At 40.1% G+C, this 18,408-nt stretch overlaps 1 long non-coding RNA gene across 2 annotated transcripts in view; it reads left to right on the top strand.

Moving 5' to 3' along the window:
• The window catches only part of LOC105354749, a 35,375-nt gene extending 17,209 nt beyond the window's left edge, over positions 1 to 18,166 (top strand). For both annotated transcript variants that reach the window (XR_909305.2, XR_909304.3), the window contains exons 3-5: positions 7,591 to 7,747; positions 15,190 to 15,271; positions 17,799 to 18,166. This is a non-coding gene — a long non-coding RNA (uncharacterized LOC105354749). The remainder of the gene's footprint in view (positions 1 to 7,590; positions 7,748 to 15,189; positions 15,272 to 17,798) is intronic.
• Positions 18,167 to 18,408: the final 242 nt, after the last annotated feature.

Genomic DNA, 18,408 nt, shown 5'->3' with positions numbered 1-18,408 from the left:
TAAGCATTTAATCCAATTGTTAAATTAGTGCAAGACAAAGTTTCTGCATCGCATGATGACTGAAGCCGTTTAACACCACTGGTGCTTTTTTTTGCTCTTGTTTTTTAAAGATTTCTTGGATTCCACAAATATACGAGTACAGCAGCAGCAGTGGGTTATGGATGTAGAACTGAAAGACACAGATCAGGAAATAACAAACTGTTGCGATTTTATGTAGGCATTATAGCTTATAGCACTTCAAATGCTCGCACTGCACGCACACAGACACACAGGCAAAAATACAATTTTTGCATAGACGCATATGACACACACAGACAAACTCAGACGTATACACACACACACTCACACACAGGCAGACACCCACACATATAGACAACATGGAAATTCACACGAATATTTTTATGTGTACAGAGAACATACATGCTGACAAAGAGATGAAGGCTTTTTTTTTTTTTTTTTTTTTTTTTTTCGTGGACATCCAGTAGCCTCTGCATTGCAGATTATTGAAATCCCCCTCAAATACGTCCCTGGGCTTAAGGGGACTGCAATGGGGAAGGGTGAACAAGGGATGAGTTTATGCTATCTCGGCTTTGGTACACTTTTTTTTTTCTACCTCCTCCTCCCCCCACCAAAATATATTTTTCCGTCTGCATCAAATGTCAAGTTAATTTCCTGGGTGCTATGAGGGATGTGTCCTCCCCTTCTGCATGTGTGGCAGGGTGGTTGATGGAGGCAGTATGCTTTGAGTGTTAGTGTGTTTATATATATGTGTATTTGTACATGTGTGCATCAACGGGAATGAAGAAAGGGATACGGATGGGGCAAAGCAAAAAGAAAGACCAGAGGTGGCTCTGGGATTCAGAACAGTCTGCTTAAATTGGTTCTCTCTCAACAAAGTGGAATAGAGGTCTGTTGTGGACATTATGTGTTTTTTTCGGGTAAAAAAAAAAAGACAAAAAAGTTCCACTTATAAATAGCTGCTTGGGCAGTGTAGAAAGAGGATATGATATTATTTGTGATTTAATATTTTTAGCTTTTTTGAAGATTTTTCTGAACTGAATAGGATAAAAGAGAAAAAAAAAGTGAAGTGGATGATTTATGATTCAGTCTCAGAAGAACAGAAGTACAGCTTTTTCCCTGGAATGTTTTTAAACAAAATCAAGGAAAAGAAATAGGAGGTGAGATGAGTTCAGCACTTTGTGCTAGCTGATAGAGATATTTGAAGTCTATTATTAAAATTACAATGGCTTTTACCGTTGAAAAACGGTAAGAGGCATTGTCCAGTCCTTTATCTTTAGTTCTAACATGAGCATATTTAGGTTTTCATTTTATATTTCCACCTTTAAATGTCTGTCCTTCTCTTTTGTCCTTGTGTCCTACCCTTAGAGAGCAAAAAGGTGCATATTTTCTAACACAAATACCTTTATTTTACAGTATATGTTGTTTCACAGTGTATCTTTGAATGTGTTCAAAAGTCTCACTGTTTATTTCCTGCCTTTGTTGTGCATGTTTGTTTGGATAAGTATTTTTCTGTCTGCTGGATGCCTTTGCTTGATTGTGAATGAGCAGTTTTCTGCATCTTGCTTGCAGCTGCATGAATGAAATGCGTGAAGGCAAACCGCACAGTTTGTGGAGTTTGTGTCACAAAGTGTCGAAGGTCTCACCACAGAGAAGGGGGGATTTGCATTTGTCAGTTGTTCTGACACTGATGTATGTTCCTGCTCCACAAATGTCACATCCCATAACACAGAAAAATTACACCAGTCCCACCTAATTACGCATATTCATGATGCTGCTTTGCATAGTGCTGCTAGCACACGCAGGTTACAGCCCACAGAGCAGAATGATGTGGCTGAGTGAAAAGACTTTCAATCCACTGATTCAGCACGCCTCTGCCACAAGCATCAGCTTGATACCTCCATGCCCATTTGGTATATTATCTGAGGCCTTTATGGAGAGAGGGCTCCCTGTTTTTCCTTGCAGTCAATCATAGATCCACTGCCTGCAGCATCTTTTGCCCAAGTGGGACTTTTTTAATCAAGAAATTAGCTTTGTCCTACATTATGAAGGTCATTTTGAAACCAGATCACTTTCACCATTTTCTTTAATGTTTCGACACTTTCTCCTCTGTCTTTACTCCTTTTTGCTTCTTTCCTCTCTTAGAAGGAGTGCTATAATATTGTTGTGTATATACCTTCAGAGGGAGTTTGGTACCAGAAATATTTTAGGTCATGACAGAAGAGTTAGACAGACTAATGAGCTGTTGCAAATATATTAGGCTCCAAAAGGTCACTGAGGGTGTCCTCCTTAACGCTCTTCTCTGCAGACAAAGACCCTCTTAAAAATATCCCTGGCACGTAATAAGACTACCTGGAACTTCTGCAGTTTCTTAAAAAAGGAATGCTTATTAATGAGCTAGGCACATCTATATGACGTACAACCTTCTATCAATCATGCCAATTTTAGTCTCACAACTCAGAAGATCTACCTATTTTATTTAAAAAAGACAGAAAAAACTGTAAATGCATTTAAAGTCAGATTCCAATCATCTTTTGATTTATTTAAAAAGTGCTCCCAGTGGTCTATTAATTATGATTATGCTGTTTTAGTCTAAATCAAAAACCTGTGTTGTTTCCTGGGACATAGTTTCTGCAGAGCGGCAGGAGTTCAATAGAAGTTTGCCTCTGAATTATGGGTGGGACCGTCAATTCAGAGTTATCCAGTCCTCGGGTCCCATCATCCATCTATTAATGTGCTCTCTTGCTACTTTACAGCCTCTCACAATCCCAGCCTAAAGGCCCGTACACACCGGGATGAATATTCGCCAGGCGTTATTCGCCAGGCGTTATTCGCCAGGCGTTATTCGCCAGCGTTTTTCGCCACGTTTTTTGTGTTTCCACCCAGGCGATTTTCGCTGACGATGAGCCGAGCGAACATGCAATTTCATTCCCTGACATTAGATGGCGCTTAATGTATAACAGAAATTCTCCTGTACACAAGGTGGTGCTGCGCAACTTCACGCTTCTTAAAGTCGCTTTTCACTCAGAAGAAGAGAGCAAGTATTTACACGCTTGTCGGAATCAGACAAAGAAAACATGAATATTTGCTTGGTTCGGGGATATTTTAGAATGTCCGTCATCATTTCTTCGCTGCAGTGTAGACGCTACTTGGCGTCTATCTTCTTCGCTGGTATGTGTGCTCAGCAAGGCAGTTTTGTGTTTGAGTGTCCCCAAGTTGTGTTTTACTGTAACTTCAGAAGCTCCAGACACGTGTGCAAAAGCACCATTCTCATTGGTCGTATAGTTTTCGACGCGGCGCGTCAAACCAAAAAAACGAACCCGAGGCGTTTTTTAAAAAGTGACGCTTTGACATGTGGCGTTTTTTCGCGTCGGTGTGCACACTCACATTGGTGCCCCTTCGTTTAGTCACGAGGCGTTAAACGTCGGTGAAATTCGTCCCGGTGTGTACGGGCCTTAACATTACTAGTGCAGCAAAAATGGCAAGCGATATTGGAGCTATCCAGTTTTGAGCCAGATGCCAGCTCAGGCGTGGAAAACAAAGACATGCATCTCTTTGTCTGCAAGTGGATGCATCAGAATGGAGCGGAGCAGGGAGTTTGCGGCTTGCAGTAGTAGTTTCTATGTCACACCTAAATGGCCTTTTTTTTCGTTTGCTCCTGATTCACAATGATGTGAATAAAGAAATACCCAGAAATACAATTTTAAACCTTGTTTTCTTATTAGATGTCCTCCATCATGGGAAAAATTCCACAACAACATGGTAAGACCACTAAAATCGTGATTTTCTTTGGATTGGGTTTTGAAATTCAGACTGTTACATAAGCCTGCACCAACCAAAAGCTGCTCCAACTAAGAGAGCATTACAGTAAAATAAGCAAAGTATTATAAAAACAAAACAGACATTCACCAGACATTAGTCTTAGACTAATAAAAAAACGACCAAAAAGCTATAATAATGCGTGGTATTATAATGTATTTGCAGTCATGACCACTGTGTGACTGGTAGAGTAGGAGCAATGATTGCTCCATTGCTGCAAAAATGCTGCAGAAACACAGAAAAGATAAATCATTTAACTTTTTGAAATAAGCCTAGAGCGTTCTCACATACTGGGGGCTATTGGTTGAAATACTTCTTTATTTCAGAACTTGCAGAACAGACTTAATCAAACTTGGCCCAGCTGTGCCAAAGAGAAGAGGATCCAAGCTGTGCCACTGCTTGGGTAAACAGCAATTGTTTAAGCTCAGAGTTCCAAACATGTTCAACAATGGCACTATTGTCCTCAAGCTCTCATTAAGAGGCAAAGCAGAGATACAATCAGAAGTAAAATGGGGATGGGAGGTGGGTGAGAAGGGGGCAAGAGAAGGAAAGCAGCCAGAAAATGAGAGTACAACACAAAATAGTTGGTTTTGGGGAGAAGTCTGGAACCTGGCACAATGAAAAGTCTGGGAGAGTTAAGAGAAAGAGGTATATCCCTGATACTGATCTTTTGGACTTTTAAATTGTGATGCATTCTTCCCTTTTCCTTTCTTTTTTCAGCATTTCTGCTCTGTATGTGTTTTTTCTTTCCTTCATCAGCAATCCTGCCAGCCATACTCTATTTTTCCCTACTGCTCTTTGTTCCACTTCTTTTTTACATTGTTAATGGTGAGGGATGTTTTGCGTGTCATGGCACCTTTGTATCGCCGTTCCCATCCAGCGCCAGAGAGAGGCGGGGGTAGAGGAGAGGAGGGAGCAAGTAAAAGAGGATTGTGAGAGGGGGATAAGAAAAGCATGGGGGAGAAAAAGGGCAAGACAAAAAGGAAAGATCACGCTGCTTCCTGGCTTAATGAACATGGGCAACGGATGATCACAATAGAATACATTATGCTCTTGTTAGTAGAAGCAATCAATTAGCAGAGAGCACGCCGCTGGCACACCATCTTTCCTGCTTGGTGACTGGCTCATTCACAGTCCAGTCGAGTGACCAAAGAAAGCCTTGCGCCTCGCTGGATTTCCCACCCTCGATGCCCAGTGGCCACAAAAGATTGGATTTCATTACTCTGTGTGAAAAAAGACAAGGATGAATTTGCATTTCTGTTGCAATTCACTGCACATTAGCTTAATATTACTCAGATTATGCCACAATTGTAACACTTGCTCATGTGTAAACTGTCTGTGTTTTTTAAAGGTTGCTTGATACATAGAAATACGTTTGCAGAGAACAATGTGAAATAGTTTTCATAAGTTACATCTAGAATATTACATGATAATGACTGAACCATCGGAAACTGTCCATTGGCAATCTTCTTTGCCTTTCAGCTGCTTCCTTTAGACATCACCACAGCGAATCATTCGCCTCCATAATCCTATCCTATCCACTCTCATGTTCTCCTCGATGGCATCCGTGGACCTCCTCTTTGGTCTTCCTCTAGGCTCTTTTCAACCTTACCAACATGATTGCTGTTCCTCCTTTCTCTGTCCAAAACCATCTCAATCTGGTTCCCTTTTACATTCAGAATATACTGTATATAACATTAGCTGCCCCTCTGGTGTATTTATTCCAGATCTTATCCATCCTCGTCACCCCCAAAGAGAACTTTAACATTTTTATCTCTGCTACCTCCAGCTCTGTCTACTGTTCCGCTTGTCAGAACCGCCGTCTCTAAAACACTGACCATTGGCCACAGACCCACTAAAACTTTGCACCACATCATGAGAGTCCCTCATCTTAACTGTAAGTGACACTGACAAATAGATTTCTGAATTATCTCTACGGTTCAATCAGCAATTTACACAGCAGTTGGGTGAAATTCCTTCATCTTCCTTCCCTCCGTGTTTTGGTCTTTTTTGTGTGTCAGCTAGAGGAATAGATCCAGATAATGGCAGCAATCTTTACTATGAAAAAGGAAGGGAGTATTTCTGCCTTAACACAGACACAAATCACCACTGTCTGGCCGAGGCTCTGTGGAAGCGTCTGTGATGATGAGAGCAGACTGCTTTCACTGAGGAACTTTGCTGTGATTCCAGTCAGAAGCCAGAAATGGAGGAAATGAAAGAGCAGGGGAGAAAGAAAGAAATTGTATTAAGAGTGAAGATGCAGACGGAGCATTCTGAAAGAAAGATGGCCTCGGATTTGAGTTCGTGGAACCTGCTGTTCTGCAATCGGAACTGCTCATGTGTGTATGGCCCTACATAATCTTTCCCTTTGTGCTGCTGAGTATATCCTGTCTTATGTTAAACTAAATAACCTGTATACCCCTTTTGACATAGTTTTAGCTCCATAAAAGGATGGCATCAATTTCAACTTGCTAACTCACAGTCAACAAGACAACTAAGCCATCGATGTGAACAACTAAACTTTTCTGTCACCTTAAATGATAAGGTGCAGCCACTGACACACACAGGGACATGTTTGTAATTGAAAGATCACATCTGGGTATGATTGAAGAAGCATAATTTAATTTTTAGGTGACCTGAATGTAAAACAAAGAATGGCATGTATGCAATAAACTTACTTTAATGAAAGTTAGGATCCAAGAACAGACTTATGTACTGAAGATGAATGTCAGTTAATGTGTTTTTATATGTAAAGCCTTGCCACCTGAGATCTCAAAGAGGTTTTTTTTTTTTACCTTTCTATAGTCTTAGGCATGAAGCTTCATTTTGTTTTAACATATCAGATCAGTGTATATTGTTTGGTCACATCTGATGCTGTAGCTGGGGGCAAAGTCCCTCCATTCGGTGGTTTTACCTTTATAAACAGTTTTGTGTTTCATCTTCACTCTCTAAAATCGGAAATGAGAGTTTTGGTTGCACATAATAGTCCATTTTTTTGATAATCTGATTAAGGGCTTCAGAAAAAAGAATCCTACTTTTAAAGTGTTGGTCTTGCAACAATACGAAGATTTATATCAAATGAAGAAAAACTGTTCAAGCAAACTGTTGTTACAGTTGTCACTTGGTCTTAGTCTTATTTTATCAATTCTGATTGCATTCTTAAACCTTATTTGGTTCATAAAATAAAAAAAAGATGAATCTCTGCAAAAAGGAACAAAAACAATACAATGCATATTTTCCCCAGCTTTGGTATACCTTACTTTAGAAGGTTGTACTGAATGCTTTCCTGTTTATCTATTTCTTCTTGATCATCTTGTGTGCTTCCTCACTGCTGGGGGTCTGTACACAGGTTGTCATGCTGTTGACATTTGTGTCCGAGCACAGCCCGCCGGCATGGCCTTTGCTACCTCTTGCTGGTTCTGTCTTCGCCATGGGTACCCCCTACCGCCATTTTTGACCCACCAAGTCCTCTTCATCTTTGTGCACATCTGGATGTGTTTTTGTGTACTTTGAAGTTATCCTCATATCTAGAGTGCTGATGTACTTAAGACATACTCAATTGCAGTGTACAATCTGTGGCAAATCCCCTACTCTGTGGGGCTCAGAGTAGCAGTTTCAGTCTCTAAGCATTGAAGATTTTGGTGTTGATTTACACGAAATATTGTGGGGTTTTTTTGTTGTTTTTTTTTAGAATTCTGTAGATCTGATAATTCTGATCATCAATTGCTCTCTCAAATTCTCCCATTTGTGCAGATACACAGATTGTCTCTGGGTCCCTGCAGCCATGGAAATGGAAAGTGCTGAGTTTCAAGGTCGTTCAGAGTATTCTGCACCCTGGGGCGCTCCATTGTCAGTGCACCACGTCCTTCAGCTCGCACATGCTCTCCAGTTGACATACAAGACATCATGGGTGGGTTCTCATTCTACACACAACATTTGAAAAACCCTCACACCTGAGACAGAAAAGCATCTGTCAGGTGAGAACATGACACTGCTGCAGTCCTCTCACACACACAAACAACATGTGTGAACCAGCAGCAGAGACACAATTATCTATGTTTGCTTTTTTGTTTTTTGAATGTGGTTCGGCTAGACAGTGAAGAAAGAAAGCTGTGACACTCAGTGTTTGTTTTCTAACCTTTCACTCTTACTTAGCAGTCACCACTGTCTGGCACCAACAGATTACTTGTATTTGGTTTCCTGTTCGAAAACAGAAATCATAGAAACAGTGATTTTGACAGAGCGATAGTAAGAAAGAGTGTGGGCGGCAGTGGGTGTGATTAACTCCCTCGTTGGAGGTCTGTTAAGCTTCATTGGTTCCAGAGAATGGGTTCCTAATCAAACCAGCCAAGCTTGGACCAAACTTTGTGCCGAAGACAAACTAAGTTATGGTGGTCTGGCAGAGCACTGGGAGAGAGCTGACTGATATACAACGCCTGAACATATGGTCCCCCCTTTAGGGCCTCTCCAAGCCACTTTCTCATGTCCTGGCTACTGTGTTTGTCCCTTTGTGTGCTCAAACATCAGAAGAGATTCACATTGAAACAATATTTACAGCACAGGTTTTGTATTTGTTTGGTTACGGGCTTGGCAAGGAAGCTGGAGAGATCACATGGAAAGTAAAAAAGGGATTTCAGAGGGGGAGATCACATGGAAAGTAAAAAAGGGATTTCAGAGGGGGGGCATAGGGACAACAAGCTGGTTGATGGTTACTAAAAGCGACAGAGGAGAGAGGGCTGCAGGCTTTGTCTTTACAACTGACCCCAATACAGAATCCTTTCTGACACGCCCTACAAGACATGGAGTTACTGAGTATATCAGGCCAACTTGGCTTTGGAATGGCACTGGCTTTGCCATAACAGATGGATAGCAGATTGAGGCTACAAAGGAGAAAAAAAGGATTTAAAAACTGTCTGCATTTTTAAAACTCATGAAAAAATGGCTCAGTTTTATCTGGAGACAATTAAATATCGGCTTTATAAATGTATGTTGGTTTATTTGATGAATTCTGGATGCAACAAAAAGGTGCTGCTGAGATTCTGTGCAGCTTGAGACAAATTGTCAGGGCTGTAATGGGAGTGTGAGGACGGATGGAGGTTCTCCATGTACCACCAGCAAAGGTCTTGGTAACTGAGCTGGCGAGGGGCAGAATGGGCCACACAGCAGGCTCAAACACCACTCATTCTACTAGCCGAACTGTCAGCCAGAACAACTTCATTGTGCCTGAAATTGAAGTTGTAAGGAAGGCAGGGACTTGGAAGGGGAGGGGGGTTCAGGAAGGTAAGCAGAAAGAAGGATGCAAAGGCAGAAAAGGAGGGACTCGTGAGGTGGTTTGTGTGAAATGGGGTGACTGGAAAAGGGGGAGTCTCAAAGACAGTGCAATTGTGGGAACAAACAGAGTCAGTTCTTTTCAGTAAGCCTTTTAGTAAGAGAATTCCCATAGTTCTCACAGCAAAGGCAGATGGTCAGGAGCAAGGCTGTGGCCTTAAATTTAAATTCCTTGAACTTATTCTTAGACATTTAAATGTGCAATGTATGTCCTTTACCATCCCAGGAGGAAATCCTACAGAACAAAAATGAAATCTGTTGTGTTTTGGCATAACAGCTATTATTTCACACATGTATGTTGCAATCCTTTTGCTATTTCAGGTATTAAATCATCAACAATCTCTGAGATTCAACAATTTCTGCCATAAGTAACTGACACCTGTAAACACATTGGCAGACATTAGTATTTCACACCTTCCCTCAGAGTTCCCATGAATCGGACCCCTGGAGGGACCTCAGCCCACAAGCTTTGAACTGTGGTCTCTATATAGTACGACAGAAATCCTTTTTAGACTGACACTAAACCAGTTTAAATCAGTGCAGCTCAGCCTTACGTCACCATTCCCTCTTTTTTTTCTTCTATGCACTTTTTCTCTGGCTATTTCAAATTCATTCTCCTGCTCTCTAACAACTGCTAAAGGGTGAAGCAGTTTACTTAGTCACACTGACTTTAGGGAGATGAGGAAAGTCTGAGATTTCAGTGAGAGTGTGTGGACAAAATGTAAAAGTATATACACACACGCATATACACACACTTACCCACACACACAACTCCTGTTTGATCCAGAACTAGCCATGCAGCTCCCAGAGACTCAACAAAAGGCCCTCTCTAACCATTGTATGAGCTGTGTGTTTCCCAGGAGAGCTCAAGCTCAGAGAGAAAACGGCCCCAGATCGCTTTCGCCTGACATGGATGTTTATTCGCTCTATGGTCCAGCAGAACACCCTCAAAAAAGAGGCCCGAGCAGTTTGACGTGAATGACATATAGTTTTGGAGAAGCGGAGACAGCCGAAGGGGTGTGAGAAAGAAATAAGGGAGAGAGAATGTCTTGACAGATGAACAGACATATGAGACAGACAGATAGAGAGCATGGCTGTCTATGAAGGTGTTCTCAGTGCACTCATATGAAAAGGAATATTCAATGTGTTCTTCGCCATTTTATTTGCTTCTTGTCTTAACACTAGTCAGCCCTCTTGTCAGCCTTGTTCGTGGACGGGGATCCACCCAATCGGTTGGAGATGTTTCTTCCTGATCTTGACAAGCCCTCCCATCCTTGACCGCATACTAATTTTTCCAAAATTATTCATCCAGTGCAAAACAAATGCAAGCTGCCAGGGCTACCAGTCATTGCATCAAATGCAGAATTTTGGCTGTTCAGCTGATTGTCTCCATTGTTGAAGTTGTTCAGAAAGCATCCTTTAGGTGATTAAGTTTACAACAACTGCCTTTGAAGTTGTCTCCATCTTAAGGAATTTGTCGATGGTATTTGAATGTATAGACCATTCCTCAAGTTTGAGGAAGGGTATTTTTTAAGTTTAAAACTTCACACAATCAAAAATTACATGTCTACTGCTCCTGTTTTTTCTCTGTTTGTTGAGGAATTATTTATATGCCACATTTAGACGCCTCTTATTTATTATGTCTCAGTAAAGTAAGAAAGCATTGATTGTTGGATTACTGAAATAATACATGAAAATTGTATATATCTGGCTTGCGATCCTTTCTGCACGAGTTACTGCAGCAACATAACATGGCAGGGAGGCAATCAGTTGGTGGAACTGCTGAACAGGAAGCCCATCAAGCTGTGATCACAGTCTTCTGCTGCTCTGTTTCATTGCATCTGATCATCTTCTTGTTCCTATTCTTCTTCTTGTTCTTGTTCTTCACAACACTCAATCTCAATGGCAGGTCTGCTTATCCACGGTTTTGGAGACCAGGTCTGCAAAGCTATGCATATGAAGGTTTTAGATATCAGTATATCTGATATCAGTAATCATCATGAAGTATAGTTTGGATAACAGGAAAACTAGTAATGGCAGACTAAAGGCCCGTACACACCGGGACGAATATTCGCCAGGCGTTATTCGCCAGCGTTTTTCGCCACGTTTTTTGTGTTCACACCCAGGCGATTTTCGCTGACGATGAGCCGAGCGAACATGCAATTTCATTCCCTGACATTAGATGGCGCTTAATGTAAACAGAAATACTCCTGTACACAAGGTGGCGCTGCGCAACTTTACGCTTCTTAAAGTCGCTTTTCACTCAGAAGAAGAGAGCAAGTATTTACGCGCTTGTCAGAATCATACAAAGAAAACATGAATATTTCAAGCACCAGTAGCTCCCACTGGTGCTTGGTTCGGGGATATTTTAGAATGTCCGTCATTATTTCTTCGCGGCAGTGTAGACGCTACTCGGCGTCTATCTTCTTCGCTTGTATGTGTGCTCAGCAAGGCAGTTTTGTGTTTGAGCGCCCCCAAGTGGTGTTTTACTGTAACTTCAGAAGCTCCAGACACGTGTGCAAAAGCGCCATTCTCATTGGTCGAATAGATTTCGACGCAAGGCGTAAAAAAAAAAAAACGAACCCGAGGCGGTTTATTTTTTTGACGATTTGACGCGTGGCGTTTTTTCGCGTCGGTGTGCACACTCTCATTGGTGCCCTTTGTTTAGTCACGAGGCGTTAAACGTCGGCGAAAATCGCCGGCGAAAATCGTCCCGGTGTGAACGGGCCTTTAGTAAGAAACAACAGACCAACACCAGCAGATAACATGGCCTCCCAAACCACCTCTGAACCTTAAGCAACTTGGATTCCATTTTTTTAAATTTTTTACTCAAATTCTCAAAAGAAATGCAATAATTGACTTTCGACGACTGAACAACATCCCGTTTCTTTTAGCCAAACTATGACACTAAAGACATTGTCTCTGGTTTAAGAGTGGCTTGACACCAAAAATATAACAGTTAACGTCCTTGTCCCGAATACTTCTGTGTAAAGTAGCTTTAGAAATAATGATTCCAGCAGCGGTCCGCTCCTTGTGAATCCGCTCTGAGTACCCAATCAGCGTTTGTTTAAAAATTCTATCAAGGCTGCAGCTATCTCTTGTTAGTACTGCCTTTCCATTCAGCATCACCTTTTTTAGCTTAGATACAGCACTCTTTGAACAACCAGTTTCTTTACCCATGACCTTCTGTGTCTCACCCTCCATGGGCAGATTGCCAACCTTGATGAAAGGTTGCACCACTATCCAACTGTTATTATTCAAATTATTCCATCAATATTTTAAAGATATTTGAACTTACTGAGATGCATCTGTATGTAAAGATGTTCTTGAGACTCAGTAACATTCAGTTAGACCACAAATCTCAGCATAGCTGCAGAAACTGAGAATTGAAAACAAACATGGTAGTCGGATACCATCTAATCTGTTGAACGCCATTATCGTCTAAGATATCACCATACTCCCTTCCATACCCACACAAACCCACTCTTCACACTACACTCTCCCTCCCTTTACTCCTTTTGAGGTAAAACCTTATGTGTGGAAGCTGGGAGTGAATGTAAGCTATTGTTATGGTGTAACCAGACTCTACAGCAAGTTGTTTGATCCTGTTTTGAGTTTGAAAGGCCTTTTTCTTACTTGAACTGCCACATCAGCTGAGAGGGTCAGACAGCAGTCTGATTGTAGTCTCTTTTCTCCCTCTCTTTCGGTGTTTTACTCTAGTTTTATTACAGGTGACAGGAACGTGGATTATTTCCTGTTCTTAGAAACAAATGTTACATATTTTACTATGTAAATTCCTGGTTGAGCTTTCTAAGTTCCTTTAATGCCTCTTTCTCCATTAACAGGCTATTCTCATATCTAAATTCTAGAGCAGATACTTGGATTATATTCACTACGTTCATCTCTGGTATAGAATAGCAGAACAGAATGCATGGATGACAAAGCTCTGGGTAAATTGTTTTGTGCGATCAAATATTTTCCCACGATTGAACCAGTTGTGCTTCTGGTTTTCTAAACATGATCTCATTGTTTTTATTACAACGTGGAGCTATGACGCTTCATTGTCTGTTATGGAGGCTGACTTTCCCTTTAAAGCTTTTTTTTTGTTTTTTGTTTTTTTACACAGCTTCGACATGAAACTCAGTATATACTCACTTTGGTGCTCAGCATGGACAATGTGCATGCAAATATCCTCGTCCCATTATGCCCCCTTCTTTGTATGCAAGCTTTCTTAGAGAGGTATGGATGAGGAGTTGGTGGGGAGGGGGTCAGAAATGCACTTTATGTTTTTTTGCTGGAAGGGTTGGTTCACACACGCACACATCTTTGCCGCACCCCCTGCCAACCCCCAGCCCATTCCAGACGTGCGAAACTGTACCTTCATTTGCATAAGAATTATTGACACTTCAAATTAGCCTTCCAATCAAAGGGGATTATTTTTCTCAGCATATGTGCAGGCAGTGAGCACTGCCATAGAAATAATATAAAAGGGAGGGTAAAGAGAGTGGGAATGGAAGAGGGCATGTCATAGAAGATTAACCCTATCCTATCCGTAGCCCACACGATAGCTGATTTGATGTGCCTTTTTATAGCAACTATATATTTTTTAATGCAGTAAAACAGACATTTGTAGAGAAATAATGAAGGATTTGTTCTGTAAATCAAAGGAATGCCTAGCTTTCACCTTGAAATAAAATGGCTTGATTGGTGTTTTATCTTTGAAGACTAGTTATTATTGTGCTGGTTTATAAGTCTATATTCACCTTGGTAGGCTTGGGCGCAGGCCAAGTACTTGAGTACTATAGGACAGAGTGAATTTGCAGAGATTGACGGTTTTCCCCAAAAGTATATGCAATATTAAGTCACTGATAATAGCTACTGGAACGGACAACTTTTAGATCAACCTCAGGTCCTCTAATCATACAAACTAACCACTTTCTGATTTTACATCTATCTGGCCTTCTTTCAGCTGAAGTTAAAGCATCATTCTTTTCTTTAATCTTTGGGTAAAATTCAGTATTACCGCCTCACAATGCATTGGTTACATTACAATCTTTATAAAATAAAGGAAAGCCAGGATGGTGCAAGATGGCATCTGTTGTGTGTGTTTACAGGCCTGCTGAACTGAAGGGAGGAGAGCCTTTTTTTTTTAAGGCTCTGCTGTTTATTCAGAGAGAATAAGGGACAAGGATTCGTTTTGGGGGAAGGGGTACAGAGAAAGGGGACTGAGGATTTGGAGTAAGTGGGGGGAAAGCTTCGGCGCCAGCCCCTCTGAAGCGCTCAGCATCCCCCCGCTCCTGGGATGGCGGATGTGTCTGGGTGTATCCATGACAACCTTGCTGCATGCAAGGATATACCATGGTAACATGAACAAGGAAAGTTGATGGAGCCATGTGCTTGTGTATAATGCTTGCATATAATTATTTTTTTCATTTTCACTGAGTTTAAGTGAAGCTGCTGAAGTCCCAGTCAGTTTCCTACAATTTTTATCCTAATGTTTGCTGTTTTCTGACAATTCTGTATTTAGATTCCTTTTTGAATTCCCCTTAATTCTAGTAATCAGTTAAATTTCTCTTTCCATACAAAAAATGAAAGACAAATGAGTTTTTTAATGAGCTGCACACAGTTTCATATTTTAAGGCCACCCCTGTGAATGTGACATACACGTGTGCTCACAAGCGCTGACATGGATGTAAAGTCAAACTAGGATCTTGCAGGAGTTTATTTTTAATCCCAACAGCCGGTGCTTTCTCTGTAGGGTTAAAGGACCGAATGCTGAAACAAGTAAATAATTCACAATAGCTGAAACTCTTTTTGTGTAAGCTTTAAAAGAACAGGCGCAGGAGACCATAAAGACTCAGTTATGCTGTGGCACAATAGAGTCAATCTTTATTGTACATGTTGTTTAACACAAATGTATTAATTACTATAGATAAAGGAGCAGATGGCACTTTTCACATTTTGAGGAAGCTTGTACATTTATGTTTACATTAATGTTAATAAGTGTATATTTTGTATTTTCAGGTTGAATGAAGCCCATGACCCGTATCTCCACACATGACAGGAGCCTCCACACTGAAGACGTCATCGTTTGCCTATATTCAAGGTGGGTTGAGGTCTTTTCAAAGGATTTTGAAAATAAGATTTTTGTATTTTATTTTAGAGAGAATACTTTACAAAATTGCCAAAAGTCTTTTTTATTTATTTATATATTTTTTTTTTTTAAAGAGAAAACATTGAGAGATGTTGTCTCAATAAATTCAACTGAGCCACATCCCATGGTACTACCCATTACTCCAGAGATAGAGGCGGGGGCATTTAAACAGGTAAACCCTGACTGGTCCCCAAAGTGGAGGAGATTTTGAGTAGGAAGAGTAGCATTCATTATTTACTGTACTCTGGATGCTAGACACTTAGGGATAATGCAGTGCTTCAAGCATAGACAGCAAGCAGCCTCCTTGGTGCTCACAAAGCCATTGTAGTGTGTTTTGATCATGACTGTTTCCATCTGTACTGACAGATGAAAAACAATATGCCTGTCTGAGCTTCAGAAGCATCGTCAGAATAAAAAAGAAAGAAAGAGAGACACATATGCATGTGTGTGTTGATGCAGAGGACATTTTGTGCACAAGCACTAAGCTTTGGTTTTGTTAGAGCTGTCTGAAAAAACACTAACAGTCCAAGACATTGTCATTTGTTTAATATTTTTTTACCTGAGGGTATTTGTATCAAATGCCTTTGTAAATATTATTTTATAATTACACGTCTGATTCTGTAAGAAAAAAAAAAGTCAGTAGCATTACATTCCTGCTTAAAATTCAGGTAAGTAAGTACCGGTACTCTCTAGAACTTGCTTGCAAAAGCAGAAAAAGACATTTAACTCTCCAACAATGTTGTTGTTTGGGCAGCACTAACCACTATATCATGTGATTTTCTTTAATTTGCTAAAGGTCTCCCAGACTTGAAACTCTCTATTTATGGATGAGAACTTTAAAAATACAAATCTGTAAAAAATAAAAAAACAATCACTTTGCCGTTTTTCAATTTTTAAACAATTTAGCTATGGGGGTCATTGGAGAATTGGAGAGCATTTTACATCCCATTCATCATATTTCAAATAATCCAAACACAAAAATACTGATTACGTTTACTTGTCTTAAGACAAAATCTATGAAAGTAATGCTTGAAAATAATTTAAAAAATTGGATTATCCCTAAAATACAGTTTCCCCATGTCCAACCCCCCTAAATTCCAAATTTTATCTTAAATAAAACTGTTAAAATGAAATCCAAATCATGTTTTGTTGTTGTATTTTTTGTTTCATTTGTGTTTCTTGTAACTGTGGTAAAATAGGTTTTAATAAGAGAATTATTATCAATGGAATGTGTGTCACACAACATGCACGCACCCCTGTTACCAAAACTCTTTAGCATGGTAGAAGACAAATGAAACCATTGTGTTCAACCATAAGCCAAAACTGTGGAATGTATTTATTTGTATCATAATTCCATGTTTTTTTTTTTGGCTGGTTATTTGTTCATTACATTTACTTCAAAATATAATTAGGAATGAAATCATGAAATTGTTATTCAGACAAAAACGTTTGGATTATTCTTTTGGCTTAAACCCTTTGTAGTCATCAAATACGGTGGTAGATTTGCTGCACTGTGTAAATACAAGCACCTAACCTCTTTAGAACTTGTAATAATAAAGAAAAACATTGTACAATTTTTTACATATTTGTTTGATCTGTTAGTTTGATGCTGCTGCCTGTTTTGTTTAGCTTCTACCTCTGAAAAAAATGATGTTACCTAAAGTTTTTTTTTTCCATGCCGCAGATGGTACACTCACTCTTTACTGAACTGCAGTGTCAGCAGAGAAGATCAGGAGTGTGGCGCGCATGTGGGCTTTACTGCAATCAGCTGTCACATTTAGACAGGCAGCCAGTGTGTACCAATATGGGGCTGGGAGAAGACAGAAAAGTGGGCTTGAATTGACCAAATTCACTTCACTTCTTTTTTGAACTGTGGCTTGCTGTGATTGGCCCAGGGACCCCCTGTACAGCTCTGAACTACCAACCAAACATCAGAGAAATGTGTTGATGGACACAGCATGGAATGTATTTGGTATTACCTGATAGAAACCTCTGGGGTATTAGTGTACACCAGGGAAACTTCTGAAAAATCTTGCAGTATTTGAGTCTTTTCATTCATGGCTGTAACCCTGAGACACTCCCAGGCCAGTGTCCTCAACTACAAAAACCTTTGCGGAGCTTCTTATCAGGTTCTAAGCATATCATGTAAGAGAATACATGTGAGAAGTAGAGAGAGAACAATACGAGAAAATTCAAGTGCTGTGAGATATGAGGGGACTAGTGTCAGCGGATATTGCTGAGGCCTGTTACACTTGGAGCTTAAAGATCACTGGGTTCTTTTTATTTTATTTTCTTCACTGCTGTCCTCCATCCTATGATTGACATTTTGTGCATAAACGTTGTGTTTGTTCTTTTCTTGATGAAGTGGTACTAACTCTTTTTTACTTCACTATACCAAAGATTAGTAAAAAATGTTATAAATCATTTTCCTGCATGTTAAATAAAAACTAATTTTTCCCTCGTTTCTCCATTTTCTTAGTTTCCAGATGATGACACATAAAGAAGATTGAGATGAGAATTTCATCAAGGCAAACTTCCAGATCTAATTTTGCTCTGGCCGCTTCTGCAGTACTACTACAGCTACTTCTGTATTTCTGTAAATGCAATGTATCAAAGGGCTGTTAAACGAGCTGAAAATAGTACCGTACCTTCAACTCTTAGAGAATCTGATCACTGTGCTTTTTTGTGGTTATATTTATCAGATTCAACATTTTACATAAAATTACCTCTCAAAAATAAAAACAGATATAAAATAAAACTGCTTCGTGCTTTAACTGTTGATGTAGAATGATTGGGTTCTTTTGGTGTGTTTTTAACAGCTGAATAAAGCTGTTTTTTTCTTGTAAATGACATTGTAAGTGTGAATTATTTTGTCTTTTCTGTGAAAAAAGAAGTTGCTACACACCAGGTGTGGAAAAAAAGGGTGTTTGACATAATTGGGTTCCCATTTGAATGTGAAAAGAGCACACAAACTGATAAAAGCTGGCAAGGTGATCAAAGCAGCATGTGTCCCCATCAAAACCACAACAGCCGACAGAGTTGTAGTTTATCCAGGCACACTAACGATATCTGAGGAAACAAGTTTAGAC

This window comes from Oryzias latipes, chromosome 9 (genome assembly GCF_002234675.1).
Source record: "Oryzias latipes chromosome 9, ASM223467v1".
Lineage (NCBI taxonomy): Eukaryota > Metazoa > Chordata > Actinopteri > Beloniformes > Adrianichthyidae > Oryzias > Oryzias latipes.
Note: the sequence above shows the minus strand (reverse complement) of the source record. Positions and strands in the feature narration are given on the sequence as shown.